The sequence below is a fragment of the Triticum dicoccoides genome, chromosome 4B (assembly GCF_002162155.2).
Source record: "Triticum dicoccoides isolate Atlit2015 ecotype Zavitan chromosome 4B, WEW_v2.0, whole genome shotgun sequence".
In the NCBI taxonomy this organism is placed as follows: Eukaryota; Viridiplantae; Streptophyta; class Magnoliopsida; order Poales; family Poaceae; genus Triticum; species Triticum dicoccoides.
The window spans coordinates 30,103,443-30,125,397 of NC_041387.1; positions in this window are offsets into that span (position 1 = coordinate 30,103,443).

Here is a 21,955-nt window from a genome sequence, read left to right on the forward strand (position 1 = left end):
CCTGGCTTAAGCTCATCTCCTTAGCCATCCAAAGACTGTGGAGCAAGGCCTCGTACTCAGCTGCATTGTTAGTACAGGGCAACATCAACCTTAGCACATAACAAAATTTGTCACCTCGAGGGGAAGCTAGAACAACTCCAGCCCCTGAGCCCTCCAATTGCCCGGACCCATCAAAGTGAATAGTCCAATATGTCTTGTTGGGCTTCTCTTCAGGCATCTGCAGCTCTGTCCAATCGTTGATGAAATCCACCAGTGCTTGAGACTTGATGGCAGTGCGTGGCACATACTTTAAACCATGAGGCCCAAGTTCAATAGCCCACTTGGCGACTCGTCCAGTGGCTTCTCTGTTTTGAATGATATCCCCTAACGGAGCAGATCTGACCATTGTGATGGGATGCCCTAGAAAATACTGCTTCATCTTCCGGCTTGCCATGAACACCCCATAAACGAGCTTTTGCCAATGTGGATACCTCTGTTTGGATTCAATAAGCACCTCACTGATGTAGTAAACCGACCATTGAATCGGATATTCCTTACCAGCCTCCTTGTGCTCCACCACAATGGCCACACTGACAACACATGCGTTAGCAACCACATATAACAATAAGGGCTCCTTATCAATGGGAGCAACAAGGACTGGCGGCTCAGCCAACTATCTCTTCAAATCCTCAAAGGCAGCATTAGCAGCATCACTCCAGACAAAGTCATCTGTTTTCTTGAGCATCTGATATAGCGGTATGGCCTTCTCACCTAACTGGCTTAAAGCAGCAATAAAACCCGCCAAATGCTGAACGTCATTGACACACTTGGGTTTTGCCAAAGAGGTAATAGCCTTGATCTTCTCCGGGTTAGCCTTGATGCCTCTGTTAGAAAACAGAAATCCCAAGAGCTTGCCTGCCGGCACAACGAAGACACACTTTGCCGGGTTAAGCATCATATTGTAGACCCAAAGATTATCAAAGGTTTCCCTTAAGTCATCTATCAGGGTTTCCTTCTCACTGGACTTTACCACAATGTCATCCACATAAGCATGAACATTGCGCCCAATCTGAGTATGAAGGCAATTCTGCACACAGCGTTGATAAGTCGCCTGGGCACTCTTAAGCCCAAAAGGCATAGAAACATAACAGAAGGCTCCAAAGGGAGTAATAAACGATGTCTTCTCCTGGTCCTTAACTGCCATCTTGATCTGATGATACCCAGAGTAAACATCCAAAAAACTCAGATGCTCACACCCCGCCGTAGCATCAATGATTTGATCAATACGATGGAGAGCAAAGGGATCAGCTGGACAAGCCTTGCTCAAGTCCGTGTAATCCATAGACATACGCCAAGTGCCGTTCTTCTTGAGCACTTGCATCGGGTTAGCTAACCACTCAGGATGAAATACCTCAATAATGAACCCAGCTGCCAAGAGCCGGGCCACCTCCTCACCAATGGCCTTGCACGTCTCCTCGTTAAACCACCGAAGAAACTGCTTGACCGGCTTAAACTTAGGATCAATATTGAGAGTGTGCTCAGTGAGTTCTCTTGGTACACCCGGCCTGTCAGAAGGCTTCCATGCCAAGATGTCCCAGTTCTCACGGATGAACTCGATGAGCACGCTTTCTATTTGGGATCTAGATTGGCACTAATACTGAACTGCTTGGATGAATCGCCAGGAACAAAGTCGACCATCTTGGTGTCATCAACCGACTTAAACTTCATCTCCGGTTCATGCTCTGTGGTGGGCTTCTTCAAGGACGTCATGTCTGCTGGGTCAACATTGTCTTTATAAAACTTTAACTCTTCTGCAGCATAGACCGACTCAGCATAAGCCGCGTCGCCTTCCTCGCACTCCAAAGCCACCTTTCAACTGCCATGAATCGTAATGGTCCCTTTATGACCCGGCATCTTCAGCTGCAGATAAACATAACACGGCCGCGCCATGAATTTGGTATAAGCCGGTCGCCCAAACAGAGCATGATACGGGCTCCTGATCTTGACCACCTAAAAAATTAACTTCTCAGCCCTGGAGTCATACTCATCCCCAAAGGCTACCTCTAGCTCAATCTTGCCCACTGGGTATGCCGACTTTCCAGGAACCATGCCATGGAAGACAGTATTGGATTGCTTAAGATTCTTATCAGTTAACCCCATACGATGGAAGGTCTCATAATAAAGGATATTGATGCTGCTGCCTCCATCCATGAGTACCTTACTAAACTTAAATCCCCCAACTTGAGGTGCCACTACCAAAGCGAAGTGACCCTGGTTGTCAACCCGGGGTGGGTGATCCGCCCGGCTCCACATAATGGGCTGCTCAGACCATCGCAAGTACTGGGGAACTACCGGTTCAACGGCGTTAACTGCCCTCTTGTGAAGCTTCTGGTCCCGTTTGCATAAACTCATGGTGAAGACATGATACTGCCCACTGTTCAACTGTTTTGCATGATTATGATACCCGGACTGTTGCTGCTGTTGCTGACCCCCTTGGCCAGAATGTTGATTATAACCACCTTGGCTACTTTGATTAAATCCTCCTTGATTATTCTGGTGGCTCTGAAAGCCGGAACTAGAACCAGCACCTCCATTGTTTGGACCATGAAAACCGTCGCTGCCTGAACCGCCGCCTGGACCATGATTGCCATCAAACATGTTAGAATTCTTGAAAGCTTTCATGATCATGCAATACTTCCATAGGCGAGTAGCTGGCTTGTCTTGAGTGCCGTGCTTCGGGAAGGGTTCATTTAACAACTGCTCGAGAGTGGGACCTGACCGCCAAACCAAGGAGGTGGCCTCCCCTTACGCTGCTGATTGTTGCCCTGCGCTTTGGTATTAGCTACAAACTCCAGCCTTACGTTTGTTATTGCCCCCTTGATTCGCTAGGTTAGGCTGCGACCCCTTCGCGTTGCCATTCTTCTTTCCCTTCCCTGCCTTCTCATCGCCAGACTGGGGATCCTTGGTACTATCAGAGTCGGCATATTTGGCTAGAGCCGCCATCAGCTGGCCCGTGTCATTACAATCGCACTTGAGCCGCCCCAGCTTCATTTTCAGAGGCTCAAAACGGCAATTTTTCTCCAACATTAAGACTGCAGAGCCGGCGTCCATCTTATCAGATGAATGTGTTATAGCTTTGACCCGACGCACCCAATGAGTCGTGGATTCACCCTCCTCTTGCCTGCAATTAGTCAAGTCCACAATCGACATGGGCTGCTTGCATGTGTCTTTAAAGTTCTGGATAAACCGCTCCTTTAACTCTTCCCATGAACCAACGGAATTAGGCGTCAACGCTTTCAACCAATTGCGAGTCGTTCCATCCAGCATCATGGTGAAGTACTTGGCAATTGCAGCATCACTGACTTCTAGTAGCTCCATGGCCATCTCGTAACTCTCGATCCACGCCTCAGGATGTAAATCAGCCGTGTAATTAGGCACCTTATGAGGCCCCTTGAAGTCCTTGGGCAAACGCTTGTTACCTTGAGCCAGTACCAGACAAGGTACACCTCCAGTCCTACTGGCCAAACCTTCCTCAATTGACATCGTCGGATAAACTGGCAAGGGCTGATAAGCCGCCTGCTGAGCGGCCATCTCAGCTGCCTGTTGAGCCGCCAGCTGAGCCGCCTGCTCAATTTGTGATGCGGAGCATCCCACGTTCATCCTCATGTACACTCCGACTATTCTCCAAGCCCCAAGAGGACATATGACGAGACCTCGAATATACACCATTGGACACAAGGTGAACTCGCTCCTCTCTGAACCTTCACTTTCTACATGTGAGACATGGCTACTACCTCATGCATGGATCTTGCATATACTCAGGTACGACCAAGACGACCATGGAGAATCCAAGGACCGAGGCCAAGCATGGAAGAGAAGAAGGAAGAGAACCTGGTCGCTCCAGAACGAGCGGTACAACCGGTCAACAACCGCCCGAGTGGTACAACCGGCCGACTACCGCCCAACAACCGGCCACCTTTCTGTGATCAAGCGGTGCAAGGCCGGTACTGCACCGGATGTACCGGTAATTACCAAATGACCAGTACTACCGCCCCGACAACCAGTACAACCGCTGGCCCCTCCGACGTCCATCTCCAGAAGCCACCGCCTGACCTCCCAATGGTAGTACCGCCTTCCTCGTCCGGTACTTCCGCCCTGCATGAGTTACCAGCGGTACAACCGCCCCCGCTACCGGTACAACCGGCTTGTCTGCGCACAGTGTATTGGGCCAAGCCCGTGTACCCCTTCGCCCTCACTTACCCCTTCGTGGCTCTAGACTATATATACTCCTCCACCTCCTCCTAGTTAGGGTTAGCGTTGATTTAGCTCATTTGTGAGATAGAGCCTCGCTCATCCATCGGATCTCCTCCTCGTGAGAGACCGCGGCCTATTCGGAGAAGATCCACTTGGATTCAAGGCAACTTTACGGGAAGATCCCCTCGTGGATTCAAGACCTCCTCTCGGATAAGAACGGTTCCTTTGTATCCTTACCTTTGTTGATTGTGGATCATGGGTTACTCTTTGTTCTCGGTGATCTAGCACTTGTGTGATTGATTGCTTGTCGGTTTAGTGATTCTCTCTCGTTTTCCCCGTGTTTCCCCTTTTTGCTTCCGCGTGTTCTTCGTGATTCCCCGTAGGATCCACTCCAAACGTGAAAGATCGTCACCATAGGGTTACGCCCTACATCATCTTGGTATCATGAGCCACATTGATCACGTTTTTGGAGCCCCTACCCCGTGTTTTCTAGCTTGATTTTGTTGATTTCGTCCTAAATCCGAAAATCCCCACCAAAAATAGCACCCAATTTTTTTGTGATTTGTTGGTTTGATGATGTTTTGTTGATTTTGATCCATGGATTTGCTTGGTTTCAAGTGGATCTAGCATTCCACCAAGTTTCCCCTCTTCTCGTCCACGAAATCCATCCAATTTTGGCCCCGAAATCATCCATTTCCGCCCCAAAATCGCGCCCCGAGTCGATCTGCGAAAAATCCCGACACGAGCGGTACTTCCGCCCCTCCGAGCGGTACTACCGCCCATCACAAGCGGTACTACCGCCCCTCCCAGTTTCAGCGTTCTGAGTTTCACCGTTTCGTCCATAACTAATTCATCCGAAGTCCGATTTTGACGTTTTTAGCTCGTTTTGAAGCTATTGAAATCCACCATCCCACAAAAATACTACCAACACCATTTGACTCCATCAAATTTTTGAAAATTTGGCAAGTTTGCCTAGGCCTTCCACCATATCATCCGCATAGTGACAACCGACTTCCGTAACCTAACCCATTTTGTTCCATATAGCATTAGGGGTTGCTTGAGTAGTGATTCGAGTCTCCTAAGGTGTTTCGGCTACTTAGGGACAATTGCTTCTTCATCAACCACCTCCTCCACTTCCGCATAGGCGTGCCCACCATACACTTTCGCCAATCCCAACTTAACCCAATAGTTGTTTGAGCTTGTTTGAGTTGTGGCTTGTGTCTCCTAAGGTGTTTCGGCTACTTAGGGACGACAACTTCAACTCCGACAAGTGTTTTTCCCATCATCCCATTTCCGCATTGCCTAGTGCAAAACCACCACCGCTTTCTGCTACCACCATTTGACATTTGTCATTTGAGATTTTGAGTTCGCGGTTTTTTCGTTTCCTAAGGTGTTTCGGCTACTTAGGGATAAGTCTACATCATCTTGGTATATACATCAAGAACACCGCCAATCATCATTGCAAAGGACGGTAACCTCGAGGACACCATTGTATATTCCCCTTGCAAATTGCATTGATAACCCCTTGCCCATTTTGCGTTACTTGCCTATCGAGACTAGCCATTTGAGTATTGCCGGCAACGTAACTTGTGCACATTAGTGATCATACTTCCCATAGCATACATACCATATCATCGTGGTGCATAGATTGGTATAATATCTTGTGTCACAAGTTTGTTCTCGCATATACACAATTGCTATCTTGGTTTGTGCATTGTGCAAAAGTGGCCATACAAAAAAATACAATAAGCTTTTAAGCAAAGAAAAAGAGTGAGCAAAGATCTTGTAAGCAAGTGCCATAGCATCATACCACATTGCATATAAGATTGTCATATACGATCATCTTGGATCATGTTGAGAGAAACACCGGGAACCATACATACATAGCATACTTGGGATAGAAGTTTATCCATTTTGCATCTTATAGGTTGTGCACAAGTGTCGTATCCGCCTATTGAGCAATCGTGCTAGCATCTCTCTTGAGTTGTGCAACATGAGCGTTTTCCGTGGATTCCACATTTTGTGCTCATTCCTTGGTTGCATGACCCCATTTATCTATCCGTGTGTGTGTTTCCGTGTGCCACATTGCTATTGGTCCATTTGTTTCACTTGCGAATTTGTCAATCTCTTTCAACATTATTGACTCTTGCTAACATTTTGCATTAAATTTTTGTGCCACTATCCTCACCGAGCTCCTCCATAAGCTTTACTTGTGTTGGTGTGAGAACCGACAAGGATTGGTACCAATAGTGCTATTTCATTGTCCGCATTTGAGTGAACTTGATTCATTGTCAACATTGGTCAAGGTACATTGGTATAAGTTCTTCTCTTTCTCCCACTCATATTTGCTCGAGTCTTGTGATGGATAGGCAAGGCATTTCCTCTTCGGTCCTCGACAACAACGACGGCGTGAACAACTACATCACCAAAGCGTCTATCTTCGATCTACAACGACAAGTGCAAGGCACACAATCAAGATTGCGAGAGAGCATCGAGAACATCTCCATCGACATTCATCACTCCAAAGCAAGGAGAAGGGACTACATTGACAAGAAGCTTGCCGCACATAAAGAGGAGCAAGATGCAAGGATGGAGGAGATTCGGACCTTGCTCAAGTCTACTTCCCCTTCGTCATCTTCAAGGCGGCGACATTCAAGCCACAAGTCTTCGGAGCGCAAACAAGATGCAAGCGCAAGTCGTCCAAGTCAACATCTACAGGGAGACCACCATCACGTTCGTGATCAACATCGTCATGAAGGGCACGTCACCTCCAAGCATCATGTGCACGACGACGACGAACGCCAAGGAGCTCAAGCACGACAACGACATCATCATCATGAAGATGCTCCACAAGCGCAAATGCACAAGTCCCAACAAGCCCTACTTCACACCAAGTCGAAGGTTCATAAGCACAAAAGAAGACCGCGAGACGACCACCACCAAGACGGCGCTACGGCTAAATCAACCACTTTGGCATCTTCGCCAAGTGCTATCAAGGCATCTTCGCCTTTGGACGTACGACATCTTCGCCTACTTCCCACGTGTACGCCTACATCGACTTCATCAAGTCCAAGGCTACCACATACAAGCGAGCGTGGCACTTCCATCTTTGGAAGCCCCCCAAGGAAGAAGGCCGAGCATGGGAAACTCCCTTCGGTCATGGAGACGAGCTATGAGGTGCCACATCATATGGGCCTCCAACAACAAGACGGCGACAAGACGGTCGAGCAATAGACATCCCCTTCGACCAAGGCGACGAGCGCGAACCTCTTCAACAACATGAAGACGGCGCCCACATTGGACTCATACTCCGAGTCAAGCTACGTGACCGCGCATGGAGACATTTGCACCAACATCTCTCCAACACCCACATATGTCGAGATTCCCCATTTGTCATGTGAGGAGAGCCACCACCGCATGAGAGAGATGAGTGACTCCACCATATGTGACATTGAGAGCATTTCCTTTGAGAGGATGAGTGTGACCACCACTAGACCCACACATGAGAGCATGCCACACATCCTATGTGAGGTTGAGAGCCATTTGAGTGACTCCACCAACCATATGAGTGAGAGCATCCTTGAGGGAGTGAGTGAGCCACAACACTTAGCGAGTGAGATAGTTGACACGGCATGTGAGGCCACTATGATTTCTAACGACTTAACCTCTACTCCTAGTGTGTTTTCTTCTTTGGTGCTAGGTCTCCTACATGACGACACGCCTATCCTCAACGAGTCCATCCCTTCAATGGAGACGATGATGGCCATGGTGGATGATGATGCACCCCCCACATGGTTCCATCAAGATGAAGATGACAACGAGTGGATCTTCAACACCTCACCTACAACACATGAGCGATGCTCCAAAGGTATCATAGGTGATGGTGCTTCTCTTGTCCCACTAGTGGACTCTTTTGACATCGATTGCTCCCATGATGTTGACCCACCTATTCCCATGCTTCATGCTAGTGAGACTTCTTCATGCCTTGACTTACCTATTTATGATGAATATGATGATGAGCATGTTGAGTTGCCTAGTTGTGATGCTATGCTCCATAGGATATCATGTGAAAATTCTTTTGGTCACATGATGTTTCACAACCCATTGAACTTGTCATGTGCTATGAGTGAGATCTCCCATATTGCATCATTACAATCTCAACATAGTAACTATGCATGCCCCATTAAAATCAATCCCATTTGCACTTATGGCATAGATGACGAGATGATGGTCATTGGCTTTTGCTTCTCTTGTGATAATATTGCCATGCTTCCTTTACATGATTTGCGCAATTCATCTACTATGCCATGCCATGATCACATTGACCCAAATATGCATTGTTTTGGATGTTGTCAATATTCTCCACGTGATGTTGCTACTCGTGCTCATGAGGAGACCCCCATAGTTTCCTCATACATATTCTAAGATCTTGATGCATTCCATACTTTGCATGATTCCCATAATTGTGTGCACCATATACATTCCATAAATAACAATGCTCTAGATATTTCTCATGATGCATTACATCCCTTGAATCTCCATTATGTCATACATCATAACAAAGCTCTCATGATGGATGACATGTTTCTATATCACGCATCTCATTTATTTGAGCATTGGATATTTTGTGCTAACCGACACATGCATGTGCGCATCATGATGGATGATGTGTACATATACCATGCACACACAATTTTCTCTTTGTCTTTTTTGTGTGTAGGTACTTATAAACACTCGTCAACCTCACAATCCCATGAGTTGGCGAAATGAGCTCTTGAGAGCAACGATGACTTGGGATCCCGTGGACTATCATTACCATCGTTCCCTTCGCGCAAGGACTACACGCATCTCTTTTATTTGGCTCTGACACGGCTATGGGCTATTTACCACTTGTCACCTTATGCCCATTCTAGCGTGTTCACTTTGCATGTTATGCTTGTTTCTATGCCTTTGCCATGCAATTGTGACCCTTGCTTGCATTTACCCATGATGCATCATTATGATACTCCTATGTGTATTTACATGCTTGGTGGAGATCCTTGTTGCCATGTTTATCATGTGCCCCATGCTATTGATACTTGTTGTGTTGGGAGAGTCATGATGACCCATTGCTATTGACATATGGCTTCTCACCAATACATTCATGCTATTTTCCTCACATCTTTCTTTCATGCTTGTGATATGTCATGTGAATTACTCATGCACACTATTTGCACACATGACATGCTTGCCATGATTCCTTCTAGTATGTTGCATCTTCGCACTACTAGCTTGCTTGACTTGATCTCTATGATTGCTTGCTTGGTTGCATCACCCATGTTCCACTATCACTTGCTTTCTTGGGTTGATGACATATATGCTAATGCCTCTCACATGATATATCTTGATCATTGTCTCTTGTGTCCATTAGTTGCCTCTTTCATATCCACTTGTATTGAGTGCAACCATACTATGCTTATTGCTCTTGGAGACTTTGACACTTTACTTATGATGCATGCTTGTTTGATTGAGCCTATTTTATTTGGTTGTTCTTGCATATTATGCCTCCATACTATGAAATGCTCCCTTGTACTTTCTTATGATGAGCATGATGCATACACTTGTTGGGTATCTTACCACGCAAATGATAGGTTTTGCACTTCCGCTAACCTCATTTGTTTTTCTGAGTGTTTGTCATGTTCTTTCATTTTGAAGGATTCACAAGGCATTACCGTCATGAGACATATTGGTTATGTGAAGGCATACATGATGTGAAACTCGAACATCTCCAGGCACATTCATAAGGTGAACTCCTTCCCTTTGAGCCATCCTCAAGTTTCCATATTGGATGGGTCACTCTTTCATTGTTGTTTCCTTCTTGTTGTCTACATGATACATCTCGTGAACAGAGGAGCGACATTGGAGATTGGCTACACGGACCTTGACATTGAGGAGCACTCGCACTTATTGGATGAATCTTCGGTCTTCCACTCATGCCCCGACATCGAGCTTTGGTACACCAACACCTCCATATTTGTTGATTGTGCTCATACATGTCATGCTCGATGGACTTATCATACTCACCACAAGTTTGCACCCTATGCATGGATTGACTCACATTATGATTGCCTTGTTGCATCTATTTCCATGACATCCATTTGTTGTGATCTTCCTTGATGGCATATTCATACATAATGATCATATTGTCGACCATCAATTGCATGATAATATCCACATGTTGAGCATACATTGGCATGTTCATGCATTTGATAAACCATCCCATTATGACATCATTTTGCATCGTGGCTGCATTGCTCATACTCATAACACATTTGTGTACACAATGATTGCTTTTCCTCCCATGAATGCTTTGCATCTCATTCTAGATCATCTTGATAAGCTTCATGCACTTTGTCACGACCAATCTTGCCGCACGGACTCATTCTTACATGATGGCACTTTGTGTGCGCTAACCATTGTATTTCCAAGTGTTGCTTGTGTTTGCTCTTTTTGCATGTCTATCATTCCGGCGACACCTTGGACTACTTGGATTGCGCCATGTCTTCAACTTCGTCCAACTACAAGTCCGCCCACGACAACCGTTTCCATGGTGATGAGGATCACGATCCGAGGTCGGATCTTTCCCAAGGGGGGGGGGGAGATGATGCGGAGCATCCCATGTTCATCCCCATGTACACTCCGACTATTCTCCAAGCCCCAGGAGGACATATGACGAGACCTCAATATACACCATTGGACACAAGGTGAACTCACTCCTCTCTGAACCTTCACTTTCTACATGTGAGACATGGCTACTACCTCATGCATGGATCTTGCATATACTCAGGTACGACCGAGACGACCATGGAGAATCCAAGGACCGAGGCCAAGCATGGAAGAGAAGGAGGAAGAGAACCTGGCCGCTCCAGAACGAGCGGTACAACCAGTCAACAACCGCCCGAGCGTTACAACCGGCCGACTACCGCCCAACAACCGGCCACCTTTCTGTGATCGAGCGGTGCAAGGCCGGTACTGCATCGGATGTACCGATAATTACCAAATGACCAGTACTACCGCCCCGACAACCGGTACAACCGCTGGTCCCTCCGACGTCCATCTCCAGAAGCCAGCGCCTGACCTCCCAGCGGTAGTACCGCCTTCCTCGTCCGGTACTTCCGCCCTGCATGAGTTACCAGCGGTACTTCCGCCCCCACGATCGGTACAACCGGCCTGTCTGCGCACAGTGTATTTGGCCGAGCCTGTGTACCCCTTTGCCCTCACTTACACCTTCGTGGCTCTAGACTATATATACTCCTCCACCTCCTCCTAGTTAGGGTTAGCGTTGATTTAGCTCATTTGTGAGATAGAGCCTCGCTCATCCATCGGATCTCCTCCTTGTGAGAGACCGCGGCCTCTTCGGAGAAGATCCACTTGGATTCAAGGCCCCTTTACGGGAAGATCCCCTCGTGGATTCAAGACTTCCTCTCGGAGAAGAACGGTTCCTTTGTATCCTTACCTTTGTTGATTGTGGATCATGGGTTACTCTTTGTTCTCGGTGATCTAGCACTTGTGTGATTGATTCCTTGTCGGTTTAGTGATTCTCTCTTGTTTTCCCCGTGTTTCCCCTTTGTGCTTCCGCGTGTTCTTCGTGATTCCCCGTAGGATCCACTCCAAACGTGAAAGATCATCACCATAGGGTTCCGCCTACATCAATTTGCTGACGCACTCTATCTTGATTACACACATTAGGAACCCCACCCCGTGACTGGTCATGCCCGCGCGGCTGATCACAACGCTGGGCATCACTTGAAACGACCGATGAGTCTAAGTGCCTGCTATAACTCTTGCTCCGGCTTGGACATGGAGTTGAATGAATCTTGTCTCTACTGTAAGAGTACGCCTCCTGATGTGCTAAGGTTATCTGAAGAAGATCTCTGACCCTTCGTGTTTCAACCGTCGTCGGTGAATCGCCATCTGCTGGGAGAGCCGCCAGTCGTGTTGTCGCCGCGATCATGTTCTCCAGCGGGTTAGAATAATGACTCGGTGGTGTTGGCATATAAGGAGGCGGAGCAGTGTTCAGACGTGGGGGCTCCAAAACTCGTGGCTGAACCGGCGTGTCGCCCCCGGGCGCTGCAACCCGGTTTACCTCCGACGGGTTACTAGGTCCTGCTCCGGGTGTGTGAAAAAGGTTTCTAGGGTCATAAACTGGAGGCAGACGAGATTGAGCCTTCTGGTACCTTCTCCTCATCACCTCATTTGAAGCGTTCTGATCCATCGTGAGTTGAAAAGTGTGCGACTGAATCTGCTGAGCTCGAGCGTCCAGAGCCGCCTGCTCGGCGGTCATCCTGATGTCTTCCGTCGCCAGGTCTTCTTAGCTTGTGCTATATCCAGCTTTAACTATGGCACTTCCGCATCATGTTGAGTCTGATCCACCGGGTTGACCACGGTAGTTAATAGGGTTGTCGTCTTGTCCATGAGATCCATCAGCACTTGAGCTGGGGAGCGCACAGGGCCTGCTGCCACGGCCGTGGTCACCGTTGCTGACGCGGAAGTCATTGCTGCCGCAGTTGAAGAGTTTAACCCGGGTTGGATACCTGCCATGAATATTCCAACTCTGCTCGGCGGCTCAAATGGGTCCGGAATACTGCTGCCATCGGAACAGCCCCCAAGCATGCCGTCTTGTAGTTGATACAACGAATCCGTCTCACCCATGGACGACTCACCATCAGAGTAGATGGCAGTCTCACCACCAGACACAGATCCTTCTGAAAGTTCCCCTCCATGGATGCATCCCACGAAGGCATGCCTCACGGCGGGCTGAGCCTGGGCGGGTCTCGCACGCTGATCCATCTCGACGATGTCAATGCAGATGTCCGGCCCAGGGCCCCGCTCGCTGATTTTGCCGACGAAGACGTGGATTCCGCCGAAGGGGACCCGATACCCGTACTCGATTGAGCCGGCGTCAGGGACCCAGCCTGCATCGTCGATGTAAAGTTTGCCGCGACAACTCTTGGTCATCCGGCCCACAGCGTATCCTTTGAGCCCTTCGAAGCTCCCCTTCAAGAACTCAAATCCATCGTGCACTGGCCCAACGGTGGGCGCCAACTGTCATGGAATTGTCACGTCAGATGTCCTAGCGAAAGGACTTAGTCATGGATCCATCGCAACTAGGAAGCTTAAAGGGGTTAATCGGGACAAATGACATAGGGTTTATACTGGTCGGCCCCTTACGGTGAAGGTAAAAGCATACGATCTAGTTTTGAGTGGGATTGCTTATGTCTCGATAACCAGGGAGCGAATTCGCTTGACCTAGCTCTTGACTTGATGTTACCTGCCCTGAACCTCCGCCATGTCATCCCTTTATATACAGAGGTTGACGCCCAGCGGCTCCTAGAGTCCCGGCCAGTTCATAAACAGTGTCTGGCTTGGTCTCTCTCTATTCCTGCCTTACAATATAAGTTACATACATATGGCGGTTTATCTCTACGGGCCTTAAGTTGCCTCTGGGCCTTGGGCCTTTAACTGAATCGCCATCTTCAAGTGTCTTTAGTGGGCTTCATCATAGGTGTGACCTGACCCCTGCTGGGCGGGTCGTACCTAATAGTTATATCCGCAACACTACGGGTTCGAGAATGATGTAGACATGACCGAAACACCTCTTCGGTCAATAACCAATAGCGGGACATGGATGCCCATGTTGGTTCCTACATATTCTACGAAGATATTTATCGGTCGAACCTTTATGACAACATACGTAGTTCCCTTTGTGTGTCGGTATGTTACTTGCCCGAGATTTGATCGTCGGTATCTTCATACCTAGTTCAAGTTTGTTACTGGAAAGTCTCTTTGCCCGTCCCGTAATACATCATACCGTAACTAACTCCTCAGTTACTTTTCTTGCAAGCTTCTTGTGATGCTGTATTACCGAGAGGGCCCAGCGATACCTCTCCATCATACGAAGTGACAAATCCCAATCTTGATTCACGCCAACACAACAGACACTTTCGGAGATACCTATAGAGCATCTTTATGATCACCCAATTACCTTGTGATGTTTGATAAACACAAGGTATTCCTCCGGTATCTAGGAGTTGCATGATCTCATGGTCTAAGAAACATGTATTCGACGTTAATAAAGCAGTAGCAATAAACTGAATGATCATATGCTAAGGTAACAGACGGGTCTTGTCGTCACATTATTCTCCTAATGACGTGATCCCGTTATCAATGACAACTCATGTCTATGGTTAGGAAACCTTAACCATCTTTGGTCAACGAGCTAGTCTAGTAGAGGCTTACTAGGGACACAATATTTGGTACGTATCCACACATGTGTCTAAGTTTCCGGTCAATACAATTCTAGCATGAATAACTAAAATTTATCATCAATAAGGAAATATAAGAATAACTACTTTATTATTGCCTCTAGGGCACATATCCATCAGTCTCCCACTTGCACTAGAGTCAATAATGTAGATTACATAGTGATGAATATAACACCCATGGAGTCTTGGTGCTGATTAGTGTTGAAGCTTGCATCGACATAATCTTTTACGACGAGCTCTTCATCACCTCCATAAATGAGAAAAATATCCCTGGTCCTTTTCAGGTATTTCAAGATATTCTTGACCGCTATCCAGTGATCAACTCCGAGTTCACTTTGGCACCTCCCTGCCAAACTTATGGCAAGGCACACATCAGGTCTGGTACACAGCATGGCATACATGATAGAACATATGGCTGATGCATAGGGAATGACTTTCATTTTCTCTCTATCTTCTGCCATGGTCGGACATTGAGTCTGACCCAATTTCACACCTTGCAACACAGGCAAGAATCCTTTCTTCGACTGGTCCATTTTGAACTTCTTCAGAACTTTGTCAAGGTATGTGCTTTGTCAAAGTCCAATTAAGCGTCTCGATCTATCCCTATAGATCTTGATGCCCAATATATAAGCAGCTTCACCGAGGTCTTTCATTGAAAAATTCTCATTATCCTTTTATGCTATCCAGAAATTCTATATCATTTCCAATCAACAATATGTCATCCACATATAATATCAGAAATGCTACAGAGCTCCCACTCACTTTCTTGTAAATATTGGTTTCATCGTAAGTCTGTATAAAACCATATGCTTTGATCACCTCATCAAAGCGTATATTCCAACTTCGAGATGCTTGCACCAGTCCATAGATGGATCGCCGGACCTTGCTTACTTTGTCGGCACCTTTAGGATCGACAAACCTTCTGTTTGCATCATATACAACTCTTCTTTAAGAAATCCATTAAGGAATGCAGTTTTGACGTCCGTTTGCCAGATTTCATAATCATAAAATGAGGCAATTGCTAACATGTTTCGGATAGACTTAAGCATCGCTACGGGTGAGAAAGTCTCATCGTAGTCAACCCCTTGAACTTGTTGAAAACCTTTTGCGGCAAGCCGATCTTTGTAGACAGTGACATTACCATCAGCGTCTGTCTTCTTCTTGAAGATCCAGTTATTCTCAATGGCTTGCTGATACGTCCATTTTGCATCATGCTTTTATATCGATGTTTATTGCATTATGGGCTGTTATTACACGTTGCGTCACAATACTTGTGGCTATTCTTTCGTATTTTGCAAGGTTTATCATGAAGAGGGAGAATGCCGGCAGCTGGGATTCTGGCTGGAAAAGGAGCAAATATTGGAAACCTATTCTGCACAGCTCCAAAAGTCCTGCTACTCCACTAAAGCCATTTTTGTATTTAATGAGAATTATTGAGCAAAGAAAGTACCTGAGGGAGCCCACACCCTGGCCAAGAGGGTGGGGGGCGCGCCCCCCCTACTGGGCATGCCCCCCTACTAGGCGCGGCCCTTGTCCACTGGCCCCCTGGTGGCCCTCCGGTGCCCATCTTCTGCTATATGAGGTCTTTTACCCTGAAAAAAATCATAAGCACGCTCACGAGACAAAACTCTGCCGCCACGAGGCAGAACCTTGGCGGAACCAATCTAGGGCTCCGCCGGAGCTATTCTGCCGGGGAAACTTCCCTCCGGGAGGGGGAAATCATCACCATCGTCATCACCAACGATCCTCTCATCGAGAGGGGGTCAATCTTCATCAACACCTTCACCAGCACCATCTCCTCTCAAAGCCTAGTTCATCTCTTGTATCCAATCTTGTATCCAAAACCACAAATTAGTACCTGTGGGTTGCTAGTAGTGTTGATTACTCCTTGTAGTTGATGCTAATTGGTTTACTTGGTGGAAGATCATATGTCCATATCCTTTATGCATATTTATACTCCTCTGATTATGAACATGAATATGCTTTGTGAGTAGTTCCTTTTGTTCCTGAGGACATGGGTGAAATCTTGCTATTAGTGGTCATGTGAATTTGGTATTCGTTCGATATTTTGATGAGATGTATGTTGTCTCTCCTCTAGTGGTGTTATGTGAACGTCAACTACATGACACATCACCATTATTTGGGCCTAGAGGAAGGCATTAGGAAGTAATAAGTAGATGATGGGTTGCTAGAGTGACAGAAGCTTAAACCCTAGTTTATGCGTTGCTTCGTAAGGGGCTGATTTGGATCCATTAGTTTCATGCTATGGTTAGGTTTACCTTAATACTTCTTTTGTAGTTGCGGATGCTTGCAATAGGGGTTAATCATAAGTGGGATGCTTGTCTAAGAAAGGGCAGTACCCAAGCACCGCTCCACCCACATAACAAATTATCAAAGTAACGAACGCGAATCATATGAGTGTGATGAAACTAGCTTGACGATAATTCCCATGTGTACTCGGGAGCGCTTTTCTCATTATAAGAAATTGTCCAGGCTTGTCCTTTGCTACAAAAGGGATTGGGCTACCTTGCTGCACCTTATTACTTTCATTGCTTGTTACCGTTACAAATTATCTCATCACAAAACTATCTGTTACCTACAATTTCGGTGCTTGCAGAGAATACCTTACTGAAAACCGTTTGTCATTTCCTTCTACTCCTAGTTGGGTTCGACACTCTTACTTATCGAAAGGACTACGATAGATCCCCTATACTTGTGGGTCATCACTTGCCGATCATCGGGCAAGTCCACCAAAGTCCACACTTTGTTCTCATACATGGATCCAATCTCAGAGTTCATGGCCTCAAGTCATTTATCAGAATATGGGTTCATCATAGCTTCTTCGTAGTTCATAGGTTCACTGTGGTCTAATAACATGACTTCTAGGACATGATTATCGTACCACTCTGGTGCGGAACGTGTTCTGGTCGACCTACGAAGTTCAGTAGTAACTTGATCTGAAGTTTCATGTCATCATCGTTAGGTTCCTCTCTAGTTGGTGTAGGCATCACGAAACGTTTTTCCTTGGTGTGTTACTTTTCAATTCGAGAGAAGTTACAATTACCTCATCAAGTTCTACTTTCCTCCCACTCACTTCTTTCGAGAGAAACTCCTTCTTTAGAAAGGACCCAGTCTTGGTAACAAATATCTTGCCTTCAAATCTGTGGTAGAAGGTATACCCAATGGTCTCTTTAGGGTATCCTATGAAGACCCACTTCTCCGCTTTGGGTTCGAGCTTATTAGGCTGAAGCTGTTTGACATAAGCATCGCATCCCCAAACTTTAAGAAACAACTTAGGTTTCTTGCTAAACCATAGTTCATACGGTGTCGCCTCAACGGATTTAGACGGTGCCATATTTGACGTGATTGCGGCTGTCTCTAATTCATAACCCCAAATGATAAAGGCAAATCGGTAAGAGGCATCATAGAATGCACCATATCTAATAATGTACGGCTACGACGTTCGGACCCACCATTACGCTGTGGTGTTCTAGGTGGCATGAGTTGTGAAACAATTCTAGATTGTTTTAAACGAAGGCCAAACTTGTAACTCAAATATTCACCTCCACGATTAGATCGTAGAAACTTTATTTTCTTTTTACGATGATTCTCGACCTCACTCTAAAATTCTTTGAACTTTTCAAATGTTTCAGATTTGTGTTTCATCTAGTAGATATAATTTGTAAAGGTTAGAAAATAACGATACCTGCCACGTGCCTCAACACTCATCAGACCCCATACATCGGTATGTATTATTTCCAATAAGTCATTAGCTCGCTCCATTGTTCTGGAGAACGGAATCTTAGTCATCTTGCCCGCGAGGCATGGTTCGCAAGTATCAAATGATTCATAATCAAGTGATTCCAAAACTCTAACTCGATGAGGTAATTGTACCTTCTCTCGAATTGGAAAGTAGTACATCAGAGAAAGTCATTCCCGTGATGCCTACACCAACTAGAGAGGAAGCAAATGATGATGATCATGAAACTTTAGATCAAGTTACTACTGAACCACGTAGGTCGACCAGAACAAGTTTCGCACCAAAGTGGTACGACAATCCTGTCCTAGAAGTCATGTTGTTGGACAACAGCAAACCTACGAACTATGAAGAATCTATGATGAGCCCAGATTCCATAAATGGCTTGAGGCCATGAAATATGACATAGGATCCATGTATGAGAACAAAGTACGAACTTTGGTGGACTTGCCCGATGATCGGCAAGCCATTGAAAATAAATGGATCTTCAAGAAGAAGACTTGCGCTGCTGGTAATGTTACTGTCTACAAAGCACGGCTTGTCGCAAAAGGTTTTCAACAAGTTCAAGGGGTTGACTACAATGATACTTTCTCACCCTAGTGATGCTTTAGTTTGTCCGAATCATGTTAGCAATTGCCACGTTTTATGATTATGAAATCTGGCAAATGGGTGTCAAAACTGCATTCCTTAATGGACATGTTAAAGAAGAGTTGTATATGATGCTACCAGAAGGTTTTGTCGATCCTAAAGGTGCTGCCAAAGTGTGCAAGCTATAGCGATCCATCTATGGACTAGTGCAAGCATCTCGGAGTTGCAATATACACTTTGATGAGGCGATCAAAGCATATAGTTTTATACAGACTTACGGTGAAGCCTGTATTTACAAGAAAGTGAGTGGGAGCTCTGTAGCATTTCCAATATTATATGTGGATGACATATTGTTGATTGGAAATTATATAGAATTTCTTGGTAGCATAAAAGGATACTTGAATAAGGATTTTTCAATGAAAGACCTCAGTGAAGCTCCTTATATATTGGGCATGAAGATCTATGGGGATAGATCGAGGCGCTTAATAGGACTTTCACAAAGCACATATCTTGATAAAGTTTTGAAGAAGTTCAAAATGGATCAATAAAAAAGGGTTCTTGCCTACGTTACAAGGTATGAAGTTGAGTAAGACTCACCCGACCACAACAGAAGATAAAGAAGGACTGAAAGTCATTCCCTATGCCTCAGCCATAGGTTCTATAAAGTATGCCATGATGTGTACCAAACTTGTTGTGTACCTTGCCATAAGTTTGGCAAGGGGGTACATTAGTGATTCAGGAGTAGATCACTAGATAGCGGTCAAAATTATCCTTAGTTACCTAAGAGGACTAAGGAGATATTTCTCGATTATGGAGGTAATAAAGAGTTCATCGTAAAGGGTTACGTCGATGCAAGCTTTGGTGCCGATTCGGATGACTCTGAGTCTCAATCTGGATACATATTGAAACTGGGACCAATTAGCGAGAGTAGCTCCATACAGAGCTTTGTAGACATAGCAATTTGTGAAATACATACAGATCTGAATTTGACAGACCCGTTGACTAAACTTCTCTCACAAGAAAAACATGATCACTCCTTAGTACTCTTTGAGTATTAATCACATGGCGATGTGAACTAGATTATCGACTCTAGTGAACTCTTTGGGCGTTAGTCACATGGAGATGTGAACTATGGGTGTTAAATCACATGGTGATGTGAACTAGATTATTGACTCTAGTGCAAGTGGGAGACTGATGGAAATATGCCCTAGTGGCAATAATAAAATGGTTATTATTATATTTCCTTAATCATGATAAAGGTTTATTATTCATGCTGGAATTGTATTGACCGGAAACTTAAATACATGTGTGAATACCTAAACAAATACCGTGTCCCTAGTAAGCCTCTACTAGACTAGCTCGTTGACCAAAGATGGTTAAGGTTTCCTAACCATAGACATGTGTTGTAATTTGATAAAGGGATCACATCATTAGGAGAATGATGTGATGGACAAGACCCATCCATTAGCTTAGCATATTGACGGTTCAGTTTATTGCTACTGCTTTCTTCATGTCAAATACATATTCCTTCGACTATGAGATTATGCAACTCCCATGAAAGATCGAGGATGTCACCTAGAGGGGGGCGGGTGAATAGGCGTTTTAAAATCATTATGGTTTAGGCTTGAACAAATGTTCAATAAACCTAGGGGTTAATTTGTCAAGCACAAAACCTACAACAACTAGGCACACCTATGTGCACCAACAACTTATGCTAACCAAGAAAAACAACTAAGTGATAACAACATATAAGACATGAAACACTGTGGCTATCACAAAGTAAAGTGCATAAGTAAAGGGCTCGGGTAAGAGATAACCTAGGCACACGAAAACGACGATGTATCCTGAAGTTCACACCCTTGCGGATGCTAATCTCCGTTTGGAGCGGTGTGGAGGCACAATGCTCCCCAAGAAGCCACTAGGGCCACCGCAATCTCCTCACGCCCTCGCACAATGCAAGACGTCGTGATTCCACTAAGGAAACCTGGAGGGCGGTCACCAAACCCGTACAAATGGCAACCATTAGGAGCGGTCACCGAACCCGTACAGTTTGGCATCCGTTGGGACCGGTCCCCGGTACCCGTCAAATTGCTCGGGGCGATCTCCACAACCTAATCAGAGACCCAGACGCTTGCGAGGAGCTTTACACCACAATGATTGAGCTCCGAACACCACCAACCATCTAGGGCGCCCAAGCACCCAATAGGAAAAAGCTCAAGGGTACCAAGCACCCAAGAGTAATAAGCTTCTCAACTTGTAACTTCCACGTATCACCGTGGAAAACTCAAACCTATGCACCAAATGCAATGGCAAGGGTACACGGAGTGCCCAAGTCCCTCACTCTCAAATCCCACAAAGCATTGAAAGATATGGAGGAAAAAGAGAGGAAGAACAAGAAGGCGAACACCAAGAACTCCAAGATCTAGATCCAAGGGTGAAAGCACAAGTGCTCCCTAGGTGATTTTGGTAGTTAATGACAACATATCTCTTGTTGGACTAATATTTTTATCGAGTATATTTCACATGAGTTCAACAATGGCGTGGCAAGGACAAGAGGATGTGGAACCCCTTCAAAATGCTAAGGACAAAGATTGCCAAAAGCTTAGGACTCTTCATTTTCATTTTAGTGATCCAAAATCACACTAAGTCCATATAAAAGCTAATACTATAAAAATGGGATGAGGTGTTGCTCAAAGTGCTTAGTGATATTGCTCCAAAACCCTCAACCACTTTCCTTCTACAAGTATGTCCAAAACCTAAATTCGAACTCGGCCCCACCAATTTGATCTATCTGGCGCCACCGAGTTCAGTTGACTTAGCCACTGCAAGAAACCCTAGACAATTCGGTCTCACCGATCGGGATCTCGGTCTTACCAAGATGGCCTTGCACACTCTCTGTTGCATGTTGTAATTATTTCGGTCTCACAAAATGTGCAATCGGTCCCACCAAGTTTGCTTGACCAACTCTCTGTTTGCTCATTGCTGAAATCGGTCTCGCCGAGTTCATGCAATCAGTCTCACCGAGATGAGGTTTTGCCATAACCCTTGCACATATGTCCCACCAAGTTGATCA